This window comes from Dipodomys spectabilis, unplaced genomic scaffold, assembly GCF_019054845.1.
Source record: "Dipodomys spectabilis isolate Male_0828 unplaced genomic scaffold, ASM1905484v1 ptg000050l, whole genome shotgun sequence".
Classification (NCBI taxonomy): Eukaryota; Metazoa; Chordata; class Mammalia; order Rodentia; family Heteromyidae; genus Dipodomys; species Dipodomys spectabilis.
Genome location: NW_024870727.1, coordinates 2,241,729 through 2,257,206, shown reverse-complemented (window position 1 = coordinate 2,257,206; position 15,478 = coordinate 2,241,729). Strand labels below are relative to the sequence as shown.

General features: G+C 39.1%; 1 long non-coding RNA gene across 1 annotated transcript in view; it reads left to right on the top strand.

Moving 5' to 3' along the window:
* LOC122107296 overlaps positions 1–2,607 on the top strand; it is a 44,530-nt gene extending 41,923 nt beyond the window's left edge. The window contains exon 5 of the long non-coding RNA XR_006147327.1: positions 2,037–2,607. This is a non-coding gene — a long non-coding RNA (uncharacterized LOC122107296). The remainder of the gene's footprint in view (positions 1–2,036) is intronic.
* Positions 2,608–15,478: the final 12,871 nt, after the last annotated feature.

Here is a 15,478-nt window from a genome sequence, read left to right as displayed (position 1 = left end):
TAGCATATAAAATTAATTCTCAGATGAACTATTTGACTAATTTAGGATACTCCTAGAACATTAAGCAAAGGGTCATGCTATTCAATTTGATCAGCTTCTTCTTTTTTCATACTCTTCTGTATTTCCCATTACCTTAGAATTAAATAAATTAGTGTTTTCACATTGGGCGAACCAGAGAGTATTTTCTTTTAAGACAGTCCTTAGGAATTTAGGGAGTCTGGAGTTATATATAATATGTATTTATTTTTTAGTGCCTGTCCTGAGGCTTGAACTGAGGGCCTCATCTTGTCTCTGAGCTTTTTTGCGTGAGGCTATTGCTCTACCATTTGAGCCACAGCTCTGCTTCTGGCTTTTTAATTGGAAGTTAATTGGATATGAGTCTCACAGGCTTTCCTGCCTAGGCTGGCTTTGAATCATGATCCTCAGATTTCAGCTTCCTGAGTACCTAGGATTATAGACATGACCCACCAGTGGCCAGCAGAAAATTTAATAATTTAGTAGTTAACATGTAACAGCTATGCAGGGGGATATGGGTGGATGAGATTGCCATTACTGCCAGCTCAGCACACGTAACATCTCCCATTAATTTCTTCTTGTTTTCTCACACGCATGGGCTTGAGGTAATTGTGACCCCACAAGCAACCACAGATAAATGAGGTCACTATGACTTAAAAATACCTTATTGGAAATAAAGGAGATCTTCCCACCTATTTTAAAAGATTACCTGAAAAACACTTTTAAAACATTGTACATTATAGTCTGGTTAATATTACAGTGCAAACCACAGTAACTAAAACTGTATAATTTCTGAAAGATGAACTCTCACAGAATAGAAATCTATATTATCATGTTTTATTCTCCAGTCCATCAATGGAGAATAAAAGCAATTATAGAGAAATTAAATTCAGAATGCCTTACAAGCATGGCTCTTTTTTTTTTTTTTTTTTTTTTTTGCAGTTCCTGAGGCTTGAACTCTAGGCCTAGATGCTGTCCTTAAGCAATTTTTGCTCAAGGATCGTACTCTACCACTTTGAGCCACAGCTCTAGTTCTGCTTTTTGAACAGTTAATTAGAGATAAGAGTATCACATGGACTTCTATGCTAGGCTGGCTTCAAACTGTGATCCTCAGACCTCAGCCTCCTGAGTAGCTAGGATTACAGGTGTGAGCCACCAGCACTTGACTTGTTTGTCTTTTTTAGTAATACCAGCATTTTAATGTTGGGCACTACGCTCAGTGGCAAGCATTTTGTGACTTGAGACACACCTTCAGCCCTTTCTGTTTTATATTATATTTTTTTCTGAAAAGGCATCAGATTTTTGTCTAGAGTTGCCTTGTACTGTGATCCTCCTATTTATGGCTCCCAATTAAGCTGGGTTGACTCATATTCCCACTGATTATTTCAGCTTATTTACTGAGATAAGAATTTCACTTTTTTTGTTTTGTCCCAGATGTCCAGGAAACTACAGTCTTCTGATCTCTGCCTCCTAATTTACCTGAGATTAAAGTTTGATCCCTCAGAAATGTATAATGAGAGGAAAATGTCAATTTATGTCATTGGAAATTCAAATATTTGTACTGCTATAAGCACCTACGAATGATATTTCTTGATATAAAAATAATTTAATGGTTAAAATAACCAAGCCTTTCATTTTCTGGAGAAAAACAGAAAAACAGAGAAAGAGGGAGAGAGACTAAATTTCATCAATGTTTCAAAGTTCCATGTCCCTTTGGGCAACAAATGTTGGTTTAAAAAATAATTGTTCAATGAAAGAATTTTCATTGCTCTTTTCTCCTCATATAAAAATTTATCCCACTGATATCTATCAAGCTTAGATTCTTCTAGGTATTTAGAATGTATCAGTGACCAAATGGAAATGCCTTCTGTGTAGAGGCAGAAGGTCAAGCAGGAGAGTAAAAAATTTCAAAACCATCAAATAAAGCAAGTCAAGATCATGCTAAGAACGATGGAGTGATTACTGGCCCTCTAGATTGGTGCATATAGTCATTTTAAAATTTATTTTTAATGTATTTGTAGGAAACAGTAGTGTTACACTCCTTTCCTGGAAGTCACTTGGAAATCCAGCAGCTTTTGTCATTCCACTCACTGAGTTGATGTCGATGTCCTAGTAGTCGCCAGCCCACAGGCCAATTTGTCATGCCACCAGCTGCTGAAAACAACACAGGATCCATCCACATTGACAAGAGGAAACGAGACACATGGACCTTGACAAGTTCTACTGCCTCCAAAAATGAAATTGATTTAGGCCACTAAAAAACTCCAAGCTCTTTCATTAGAGGCATTGGGAAACCACAATAAATCAGCTTATTAGGGTGCAACAGGGGTACAAATTGGTGTCTCAGTTAATGTAGATAAAGATTTCATTGCAAACTGCATATATCAAAAATTTAACACATGCTGCCTGTAGAGTTTTAATGAATACAAAAAGCTCAGTTGCTGAAAACCAACCCAGGCATTACTTCATTTAGCTGTCAATAAAATTGTCTCTTATTTTATTTTCTAATGGTTTATCAATACTGGTAATTTGCTGCGGGTTATAAAAAAAAAGAGGATGGGGGAGGGAAAGAAATTTAAATAAATCCTGCTAACTAGAAAAGAGCTTAGTGAGCCATTTTGTTTTCTACATCAGTGATCAGATGACGAGGGGGAGTGAAATCACCATTTCTTCCTTGGACTACAAATATCAACTTTGGAAAAATATATTAGGATGGAGATCTCTTTCACTCACCTTTTGTTGTTTTGTTTGGTTTGTTTTATGCTGGGACGTGGGCTTGAACTTAGGGTCTCATTCTCTTGCTTAGCTTTCTCATTCAAGGCTGATGCTCTACCACATGAGCCATGTCACCATTCTACATTTTGCGGGTTACTTGGAGATAATTGTCTCAGGGATTTGTTTGCTCAGGCTGGTTTCAAACTGTAATCTTCATATCTGGGTAGATAGGAATACAAGAATTTAATGCCTGGCTTGTTATTGTTTGCTCACCAGGAATATTATTGCACTGAAATTCACATTCCTTTAAAGAAGGTCTGAGTAAGGGAGAAAGAGTTTTGTTTGTTTTTTAAATTATGTACTTATTTTTTCATCCTTGTAGTATAGTTTGAACTTAGCTACAAGGAGCCAAATATAAAATCTCATTTACCATATCCACTTTGTATAAAACACAGAGCAAGCTTAAGGTATTTTTCTAAAACGTGGAAGAAATTCCACCATTGTAGCAGAAATGAATAGGTCTGTTCTATTTATTTGTCAGCACAATAAGGGGATGAATTCTTATTATTGCTTCCCCCATACAGTTATCTAGGTGTGAAGAGAAATACTTTTCTCCCTGATTGAGATTAATGTAGTCCTGAAAATATAGATTCATGACAATGAACTATGAGAGTTTATTCCTTGATGAATTCAGTCAATAAACATTTGTGACAGAATAATGTATTATTAAGTTAATGTAGAAACTAACCTATGCCTTTTTTCTTCCATATATATTTTTTTATTGTAAAGATACTCTGCAGAGGGGTTACAGTGACATGAGTAAGGTAATGAGTCCATTTCTTATCGAGCATTATTACCCCTGCCTTTTTTTTCCCCCTACCATCCTTTGCTTCCTCACCTCTCCAACTTCTCCCTCTTCCCCACCCCCAGAAGCTGTAAAGTTCATTTTCAACATAGTGTCTTGTACATCTCATTGTTACAGTGGGTCAACTTGTATCCTTATTTCAGCATTTTGTTATTTCTTTTCCCCTCCCCAAATTAGAAAAATGTATATACAAGATGCAGGGCACTGGAATCAAATACAGTGAAAAGAGGGGTTATACCATGGGAGAAGAACATATGAAAGAAACAAAAAAAATAACATAGTACATTGTAAGTACATTTAAAACAACAGCAAGAAAGATAAAACCACTTGTGTCCCTATCTTGGCGTTTATTTCACTTAACATCATCTTATATGGTCACATGTACATAGCTTTTGACCTTTTAACCTATGCCTTATTTTATTATTATTACTACTATTATTTTCTTAGTACTGAGCTCACACATGCTTGCCTTGCTTGGCTTACTTACTCATGGCTGGCACTCTATCACTTGAACCATGATTTCAGTGGCTTTTGGTGGTTTATTGGAGATTGTTTCTTGTGGACTTTTCTACCTATGTTGGTTTTGAGTTGTAATGCTCTGACTCAATCTCCTGAGTAAGTAGGATTACAGGTATGAGCCGCAGGCATTTGAGTAACTAGGATTACAGGTATGAGCCTCAGGCATTTGAGTAACTAGGATTACAGATATGAGTCTCGGGCATGCAGATATATCGTTATTCTTAAAGAATGTCACACAGACTGTGTAAACTTCAGGACTGCTCTCACCTACGTCAGTCTCTAGGTAGAAGAGCCTGAGGACTAACCTGGGAAAAGTCTGGAATCTAAGACCTACAAAAGGTCCACTGGAGGCTTCACCTCTGCATCTCACTAAAGCAGAAACTGAGTCCCAAGAAATTAAGTATTCCTAGAGTACTTAGAGCCTGGTGGTGGCAGAGCCAAGAGTAGGACCTTCTCTTTGATTCCCTTCTGAGTCTTCATATTAAAATTTGCCAAGAGCTTGCAAGCATTGAGTTAGCACAGGAGTCACACACAAGATGATCATGTGTTGAGGCTAGTTAATACAATGCTTTAAAAAAATAACCTAATGTCAATGTCTTTAGGTGGGACTTGATCATCACTGTTTACTTAGACCCTTCTGCTCCCATTCCCTGCTACCTGAGTGACAGATGTACTCCTCCTGTGCAGTCCATTAAGGTATTTGGGTCGGCAACAGTGCAGAGCAGAGAGATTTTGAGGCCATGGCTCAAGACATTCCTTGCTGTGTAGCACTGCAGGAAGTTGTACGTTCCAATACTAATCTGCCATAACACCACCCATCAACAACTTGGTATTTGAGAGCTGAGGTAAGAAAAGAACAAAAGCTATATTTTACCTGTCAGTCATCCTTAGATAGTAGGGTGAGCTGGCCATGCTGTGTGGTTTGTGGATATGTAATCCTGAACAGAGAAAACTGAAGACATGCAAACTCCCTGAAAGAGAAATTCAGCCTGAGACGACAGTAAGGCCAAACGGAGAATACCTTGGCAAGAGGCTGTTTGTATTTAGTTTCAGCCCTTGGCCACAGCATATCTGATGATTTAAGTTCCAAAGGAAAAGCTGTATTGCAGATGTTCTTAGAACAACAACAGACTATGAGCTGGTATGTTGTCAGTTATGAAAGCAACTGAAAATTCAATAACAAAGAACATGAATCCAAACCATTACATTACTGTAAAATTCCAGCTGATGCACACAGAAAACAGTCTTGTTAGCTGCTAGCCAATCCACACTGGGAAACATTCTTGAAAAGAATAGCTGTGCATTTGTCTCAGCTCAGTTTTCTCTGATATCAGACTTTAAACCCATCTGCAAAAGCATCCAGACTATTTTGCTTAAGAACATAACTAAAGATTTAGCAAATATCAGGTCTTAGGACCCTGTATATTGTTTTAAATGAAGTCTATATTCATCTAAAACATGCTATGGTCCTTACATTTTTCATATTGAATTCATATAATGATCATCCATTCCTTTCATATTATAAATGAAAGATCCGAAGCTCAGTAAGGTCATTATGAAACAAGACCACACACTGATCAAAGGAGGTAGAACTAGATTCAAGGTTATCCAGTCCTAAAATCATCACAGATGTCTGCTTTAACACAAGTGATATAAAGGAAAGATAAAGGTAGCAAGTACCAGCGAGGAACCAAGAACCATGACTGCCTTGAAGGCTCATGATGAAAGCAGTGTGGTCCTTTGGACTTAAGTCATCATCCTCAAAGCTGATTTATTTTTCTTTTGCTGGTTTGCTTGTCTGTGCTCTGCTCATGGTTTGTGTGGATTGACTGGATGACTGTCATAATGTCAGTAACTGCCTGTCTGGTTACAGATACTTTTTCTTCCTAGGTAAATCTGGAGCACAAGGAATCTGCTCAACTTCTATTTCCTTACTGGAACTACATCTTCCCCATACTCCAGCATCTAGAGATTTGGAAACATCATTCTCCTGTGTTTCCTTCTCTCTTGCATTATCACCCCAAAGGGGCTTTGCCTACATGCTTCCATCAACATTTCAGTATAGGTCTATGCTTAACACGGACAGATTGGCTATAGTCTTCAGATCTGACATCTTTCATATGTATTACTTCTTAGCATTTAAAACAGTTGATAGTCACTTCATTAACTCCAAAATCTAGGAGAACTTTAATGTTCACATTTCTTTAACTCCCATAACTATCATGTAAAAAAGAGTTTAGTTCCAACCCAGAGAAAATTGAATTTTCCAAGATCGATACTTGAGATTTAAATCACAAAGCAGCATGCTGAAGGAAGTCTCTTTAATTCAGGACTTAAACTGCAGGCACAACAGACACCTATGGAAGGACAATCATTCTAATGTTTCACATCTCTGCTCCAAATTAAGAGACTGGGACTACAGCTGCATTAACAGTAAAGACAGAGTATGATAAATAGCAACTTTAAAGCCAGTGGAGGTAAAGGTGACCCAGGCTTGTCATACAGCTTCAGAAATTCTGGAGCCTGATAATCTTCCTGGAGAAGGCATGAGCGAAGCAAATATTTCCCAATAACAAAAACAGCAGTGAAAAATAACAAATTTGACCCTTGGAAATAGGACAATTATAAATAAACCTAGTACAGGCTCTCTAAACACAGAGGTTGCCTTGTGAAAAGTTCTGTCAGTTTTAGTGGAATGCTTAAATGACAGTAGCAGGCAAGAGGAGAAAAATGCTGGCAGTGTGTGGGAGAGGTTGGAGGCCAATTCCGTTGTGCCCACGCTGGTTTCCTAATTTGGGCATTTTCTCTCACAAGTTCCTTATTTGAAGACAGCTTGGGCAGTGTTATGATTAGAAGCATAATATATTCCACATGTGCCTGGAAGCCTGCGAGGCCGAGTTTCAGACATTTATAGGGATAACTGCCAAGGTGGTCTCCTGGAAAACCTCCATGTTGGGACCCTGGATCAAGTCATGGTGTTGGTAGGGGCTTGCTAGACCTGGTTTACTTCCTTTAATCCCTAAAGCAAGACCTGCTCTTGCCTTCCTTTTTAGGACTGTGGCAAAGGGAAGAAAGAAGAAGGTTTGGTTTATGTGATACTTAAGCCTCTAGAGATTAGACTAGAGATTAGTAAAGTGGGCCTGTGGGGTGATCTGTGAATGCATTTCCTGAGAAAATTATGAGGGTTCTATAGTCAATGGATTAGCCCTGGATGGAATCATGATAGGATGGTTTTATAGTGGGAGTTGGTGAAAGGTCGCAGGTATGGAGGAAGTAGGTCACTGAGAATGTCTCTGTGGCTCTGTCTTCCTGTCACTTCCTGTCTGCCAAGGAGTCAGCAACAGCTGCAGTCTGTCACATGTTCCTATTGCCAGGATGTTCTGCTCAAGGACATGTGTCTATGGGCTGAACCCACTGAAACCATGAGGAAAAGTCATTCACTCCTCCCTTGAAGGTCTCTGGTCACATTGCAGTGTCTGACTGAGGACACGGGGAGTAGGCTGTAGGGAGAGTGTTTGGGAATCTTTTCCTCTAGTTGCCTTGCTTCATGTCTGAAATTTTCAGCTCATGTGCGATGCTTCACAGAAGAACAAGCCTGTCTCATACTGGCAGAGCACCATGGTGAGGAAGAAGCCTGGTTTCAGTTGGAATTCCTCAGCTTGGTACTTCCTGGCTTACGTCATGGGAAGAATAAGATTCTCCGAGCCTCAGTTTTCACAGCTATAAAACGGCATGATTCCTTTCAAGGTTGTTGTAAGGATGAGGGGAGGTAATCTATATTAAGAGTCTAGGGTCAGACCTGCTTTAAAAGGTGCCCACTGGGTGCTTTAATATCTTTATGGTTAGTGACCAAGTAGAAACATGACTTTGCGTCTCAGGGCCAGCCAGGTTTTATTCTAGCTCTGTGAGCCCATATTGAAGGACCTGTTACCTGAGCTGCCTCTTTATGATTTTCAAGATCCTAATGCTAAGACTGACCTTTCCTGTAACTCTATACAATAGCAAACCGACCAAGTTGAATCTATTTATTCCTAACATTATATTTGGTATTTTGATGGTATGTCTCTGCTTAAATTGCTACCTAGCTAAATCATTCTCACACTTGACATGAGATAGGACGCGGCCTTCTAGCCTTAGGGAGAGCCTTGCTTCTTTCTATTGGAGTTAGACTGGAGATAAAAATAAAATGAAAGCCCCAAAACTCAAATGCTTAAAGGTCATCTGGTGATGTTAAGTAGATAGTGTTTTAATTTTGAAATAAAATTAGATTTTTTTTTTTTGTCAGTCGTGGGACTTGAACTCTGGGTCTGGGCGTTGTCCCTGAGCTCTTTAGCTCAAGGCTAGCACTCTAACACTTGAGACACAGCACCACTTCTGGCTTTTTCTGTTTATGTGGTGCTAAGGAATCGAACCCACGGCCTCATTCATGCAAGGCAAGCACTCTACCACTGAGCCACCTTCCCAGCCCTAAAATTAGATTTTTATAACAATTGTTTTTATGTTTTCCAATAGATCCTTCATCCTAAATACTTTGAATAAATTATTTTCCATGTTCTCCTTTACCTATACAACAATGTGAAGCTCATTGAGGTCCTGTCTGATTTGAAATGTGGATAAAACCTCCTCTGGTCAACTTCTAAAGTCAGAAGTACAGCAAAAAGAACTTGATTTATAGTTATAAGAGCTTGATTTGAGTTGTGGCTTCAGTGTTTCTAGTTCTACAAGCTCAGTCAGGTAAATTCATGTCTCTCAATTACAGTTTCATCTAGAAAATATCCTTGCATGTGGCAATATAAGAGAAATCTTAGTGAACTGTGCAGTGCATACCATTTTTAGTTTCACTTTTTTATTGTATTTGTTGATTTTCTACAATGAAGTGAAGATTTCAAAGGAGGGAAGAAACTTGATTTCTATCCTAAGTGCATGTGAGTGTTTACATTTGGCACTGGGGATGTTCTTAATTCAGCCCTACCTTCTCTGCTCATGATTGGCATAAACATTTATGCTTCCCTGCTAACTTAATAATGAACTGGTGTCTGTGTCTTTGAAAGGACACATGATCCAATGGGGAGGAGAAAATTTTGTGCTCTGGGGAAAAATTTGTTAGGAACATCTCAGGTAGCTCTTTTATTGTTCCTATTATCTACCTGGATCATTTTTGTGCTGAAGCAGTAACATCATCATGACCCAAAGTGGAAAAAAATGAATTATTGATGGCTTTGCATACTCATGCTGGCTTCTAGGGAAGGTTTGTGAATAGCAAAGACTTGAACTGAACTCTCTAAAGGAACAAGGGAAGGTGGCAGGAGCCCAGGGGGAAAGGAGACCTGTGAGGATCAGTTTCCAGTTGCATTGTGGCCAAATGAATAATTCAAGAATATTGTTTGGAGTTATATATCCCTTTCAGCATCTTTCAAAAGCTCTTTACACCATGATTGGATTGCATAGCCATTCAATATCACATCAAGGATTCTGTCTTAATTGTAATCCTATATGGGAGCAGACTAAAGTATATGCTTCATATAGATTCCTATATACTTATTTAGACCAGAATTTTTACTATAATTGGGAGCTACAAATACTGGAGAAGTACGATTTACGTTTAAAAAAATCTAGTATTTTATTCACCTGATTTCCTTTCTTGGCTGTATCAGCATCATCTACAGGGCCTTTAGCCAGCTACACATTCCCTAACATCAAACACATTTTTTTTTGTAGCCAATGACATCCTCTATGACATTGTTTAGAAAACTGCTAAACTTATTCAGAACTTGCTTCTCCCAAAAGGACACAGTAGATTACGTGTGTGCACCCATGTGTGCTTGTGTGCTAATACTAAAATGAAGAAAACTTTACTTGTCTAGCTTTCTCTTGAGGAGAATATGTTTTAGAATATGTTGACAACCTGCTGAATGCGAAAAGAGATGTCCCAAAGGGATGCTTAAATAACCAGATTTCCCTAAAACTGTGATGCATGTGCCAAGAAGAGAAATATGTGTTGTTTCTGAAGAGGCTGGAGGGATGTAAGGTGAGAAATCGAGTAATTGATGATGCAGGTGAGTTTAGTACTGAGCCTGAAGAGAGATGAAAGAAAACAAGGAGAGGGAAAGGAAGAGGAAGATAGACACAGACATGCCTTTGATTTACTTGTAACTCTGGCTTGGAGTTTCATAACTGCCATTTTAGAAGAGAAACCTTATCAATTGCCTATTTCTGTGAAACAAGTAACATAATATCCTCTGATTTTTTTTATCCAATCTGAATTATAGGTTTTTATGCAACACTTTCCATAAAATATTCTAAATGACCAAAGTAAAAGTGCTTTTAAAACTTGATGCGTGATTGGATGCCAGTTGCTCATGATTGTAATCCTAGTTTTGTTTTGTTTTGTTTTTGTCAGTAGTGGGGCTTGAACTCTGGGCCTGTGCTCTGTCCCTGAGCTCTTCAGCTCAAGATGAGTGCTCTACCACTGGAGCCACAGCACCACTTCTGGTTTTCTGGTGGTGATTTATTGGAGATAGGAACTCATGGACTTTCCTGCCCGGGCTGGCTTTGACCCAAGGTCCTCAGATCGCAACCTCCTCAGTAGCTAGGATTACAGGCATGAGCCACCAGCACCCAGCAATCCTAACTCCTTCTGAGGCTGAGACCTGGAGTTTGATTTTTGAAGTGCTGGTTCAGGCAGAAACATTTCAGAGATTCTGTTTCCAATTAACAAATAAAATGCCAGACTAGAGGCATGTCTCAAGTGGTAGGCATGCCAACAAGCAATCTGAGCACCAAGAGAGAGTGTGCAGCCTGGTTCAATCTGGGTACTGGCATACATACACACAAAAGCAAACTGAAACAAAACAACTGAAAAAAAAAAAACTAGTTAAGTGATAGATAAATCAGATGGGTGAATGCAATCAAAATACCTTACATACATATGTAAAAATGCTATAATGAAATCCATTATTTTGTGAAATTAAACCCTAATAAAAACAGCTTTTCAGTGAATGTGGAAGAAGATTGTACACTGCTGGTGCTTAAAATCCCCTTGATTAAAATCAAGAGCATGGCAGCTAGTGCAGAAATGAGTGAGGAGGTGCTATGAGGGACAGGGCTAATCTAGTTCATTACGGCCTTGCAGGGCCTGCACATCCTATCCCAGTGCATCCGCCTAAACCAGTCGTAGTAATTCCATTCCTCTTGCCCTTGCCCTTGACGAGCCCAAGAATGAGTATGTGAGAAAATTCTGGCTTCTTGAAAAGTGAGAGGAAGGAATTATAAACTTTTTTTTTGGGGGGGGGTGTCCAGTCGTGGAGCCTGAACTCTAAGCCTGGGCACTGTCCCTCAGCTCTTCAGCTCAAGGCTAGCGCTCTACCACTTGAGCCACAGCGCCACTTCCGGCTTTTTCCTTTTTGCTTATGTGGTGCTGAGGAATCGAACCCAGGGCCTCAGGCGTGCAAGGCAAAGGCTCCCCCACTGAGCCACCTTTCCAGCCCGGAATTATAAACTTTTGGGAAAGATTTTCTTCATTTTTAACTTTGCAATGAAGGAAGAGGGCCATCTTTCTTTTATGGGACATTATTGCTATGCATAGAGGTCATGGAAGAAGCCAAATACTGAAACCGGCAGAGTGAGTCTGGAGAAGGCATTCTTTTTGACCTATTGCCTCAATCTACTGGGAGACTTTCTACCCTATGCAAGCTCATGTATTTCTTCCTCTGTTAAGTCTGTCTCAGTTGGGAATTACTGTACCTCCAAACAAAAATACCTTGACTGATGCATCTGCCTCTTTAATCTATTTTTATCCAAGTGGTACAGCAGTGCAAGCCTTCATAGGGAAACAAAGGAAAGCAAATGGGTGAAGCATATTCATTGGCCTCATTTTTTACATTTTTTCCACCTCCTACTGTGCTTTTGTTCTCCAGGAATAGCAAATATGCTTTCTTTTGCCATCTATCTTTTGTGAAGACTATCACTCTCCCAGAACAGCCATTGTGTGTATATACTTGCACACACACACACACACACACACACACACACACACACACACACACACACACACTTCAAGCCTGGCAACTTTTGCTCAGCCTTGATTCTTTCAAATTCATTCAGATACTGCTTACTTTAAAGTTAGGGGTCATGTCATCTATGCCCATTTAGAGTATCTGTGCAATCTTGTCCCTTCCTTGTGAACTGAATCAGAGATTCACATAGATGATGAAAGCAAAGATGATGTACATCTTTTACTTATAGTGACACTTCCAAGATTATGTTGCAAAAGGATCATGGTTCTTTTCTCTAGTACTTTTTAATTCTTCTTCTGGTCCTAGGGTTTGAACTCAGAGCTTGTTTTTGTTCAAGGCTAGCACTTGACCATGTGAGCCATAGCTCCCCTTCTGGCTTTTTAATGGTTAATTGAAGGTAATAGTCTCATGGACTTTCCTGCTTGGGCTAGCTTTGAACTGTGATCCTCAGATCTCAGCCTCCTGAACTTCTAGTATTACAAGGTGTGAGCCACCTTTTATTTATTTATTTATTTATGACTCTTTTAGATCATTAATTGCCAGAGGAGTCTCAGATATTTATGGGGATATCCATGTGGTGAAGAACTGAATCCCAGAAGCAACCAGTGAGCTTGGAAACAAGCTTTTTAATACCTTCAAAAAGGCCATGCAACTGAGCTTAGAGACCAGTGACCTCTCACACACAACTGAACCGTGGAAGAAATCATAGCCCTAGCTGTCAGCCTGGCTACAACCTTATGAGCAATCTTGAGCCAGAAGCACCCAGCTGAGTCATGCTCAGATTGCCAACCCAAACAAACTGAGAAAATAAGAGCTTGGTGTTTTGAGACAGTAAGTTTGGGGGCAATTTGCTAACTGTCAGAGGTAACACATTCAGGGTCTGTTTTCTGTGTTCCCACAGAAGACTATGGTTCTTCTATTGTAGCACCTACCCTCTATGTTATAATGATCTGGCTATTTGTCTGTTTCCCTCCATTATAAGTTCTGTGAATGTAAAGCATCGTTTGTCAATGTATTACTGTAATGCTTTATTTTACATAAAAATAGGTTCTCACTATAGAGGAAAAGAAACTTGAAGCTGTTAAGAATGTGGCACAAATTTATTATACAAATAGGAAATTGAACAAAGGAGATGAGAACCACAGTGATAAGACAGTAAAATCAATACCAGATTATATAAATTATTAATCCCAAAATGTATGAAGAGCCTGAGTACCTACTAAGATGAATGTCATATTCTGACAATTGCAGTGGACGCTGCAGTGAAACTCACTCTCTGTGAGGAGGCAGGGCACAGGGTGACATAAAGGATGCCAGCCAGGGAAGCAGAGACTCAGAATTACCAGACCTGCATTTTCTTGGGTAGTTCTGGGCCTGAGAGGACTGTCCTAGCTGTTTCTGATGTTTCTCAAGAAAAAGGAAACATTGCATCTTCTTAAAGGTTTCTTTTAGCTTTAATATCATGTGTTACACATGATTTCATTCTATAGTTACTTTCTTCAAATATTCCAGACTAGATATTTCTGATCTTTATGTTTTCCCATCCCATCATATCTGTAAAACAGTGATTCTTAGCCTGTAGAATGGAAAAGAACACATCACACAATAGACCCATTAGAATTTGTAGATAATATGTTCATAGTGTAATCATTTCCCAGATGCCTTTGACCTTGCTTGACACCCACTTGCTTTTAAAAATCTCTGAGCTAAGACAAAATGACAGGCAAGTAAATAATGGTCAACAGACCAGATATCCCACCCTTTGATAAAATGAATGCAGCCAAACTTCTCTGTACATTCGGTGGATGTTTAAAAAATAGATGAACATAATCTAAGTGGAAACATTTACCAAGAAACCCACTGAGTGTAGAGTTGCTGTCAGAATCAGATCTTAGAAACACCATTGCCAAATTTCTAATTTTCCCAGGGACTTTACACACATGGGTTTCAGAAACTGGCTATCGATCATGTTTTGACAATAATTTAGAAGGCAGCATTCAAGGCATTTGCCACAGTAATAGGAATTTTCTATATTTGTAACAGTTTATTGTCAATGTCCCTGAGTAGAAAATACTTGTATGTTCTAATTAGTTTATGGTAGAATCTTCTGAGAAATAATAACAACAATAATAATAATGTTTAGCATTTAACTCATTCATTTTTCAAAATGCTTCCATCTGTTCTTGCGTTTGCCTCACAATGCACTATTAGTGAAGGTGATCTAAACGTAATGTTTTTCTTGTCAGTTCAATATGTATTCAATGTGCATGTCAATTGGGGCCCGTTGTGGGTCAGGGAATTAAGGAGATGCTGCAGAAGACATAGTTGCTGCTCCTCAACTCCCAGATCCTAGTAGAGGCAAATATAAACAGATCATTTCAGACTTGTCTTGCTTTCTTTCCCCATGTGACAAGGGCCTCAACTCCTAACCTGACCTGTACTTAATTCCAAGACTAGAGTCAGTCTTTAGTGCATCCTCAAATGTTTCTCAATCATATAAATCTCATGAGTGAAAATAATGTTCTTTACTTTGTATTTGAGAGTGTGATACCGGAATTTGAACTGAGGGCCTCATACTCTTGCTAAGCTTTTTTGCTCAAGGCTGGTGCTCTACCACTTGGGCCACACCTTCACTTCTAGCTTTTGGTCGTTTATTGGAGAAGAGTCTTGTGGACTTTTCTGTCTGGACTGGATTTGAGCTCCAATCCTCAGATCTCAGCCTCTTGAGGCGCTAGTGCATGTTTTTTCCTGTTTTTCCTTTACAGTGATCCCTCACCTATTGTGGGAGTTATGGTCCAGAGACATCTGCAGTAAGTGAAAATTATGAAGTTGAGGCATTAGGTAGTTCTCCCTCACTATATCATTGTTCACTTATCAGTACTTTGTGGATGTTCATCTATCATAGGCATCTCTGAAATGTGACTCCCGCAATAGGTAAGGGATCATTATTTACGTACTTTTAAAAAAACCTGCAGTACTGTGAGTGAAGCCTCAATAAGTGAACTGTAATACAGCGAGGGATGACTGTAGGTTTTTCTTTCTTTTTAGAGATTTTAATGACATTTATTTACTTATCTATTTATTTTTATTGTTATTATAAAAGTGATATACAGAGAAAACACAGTTTTTTCTTTACTTCTCTCTCTCTTTTTTTTTGTTGGTCGTGGGCCTTGTACTCGGCCTGCATGCTGTCTCTCCGCTCTTCAGTTCAAGGCTAGTGCTCTACCACTTGAGCCAAAGCAACACTTCCAGTTTTCTGGTGGTTTATTGGAGATAAGAGTCTCACGGACTTTCCTGCCCAGGCTGACTTTAAACCGAGGTCCTCAGATCTCAGCCTCCTGAGTTGCTA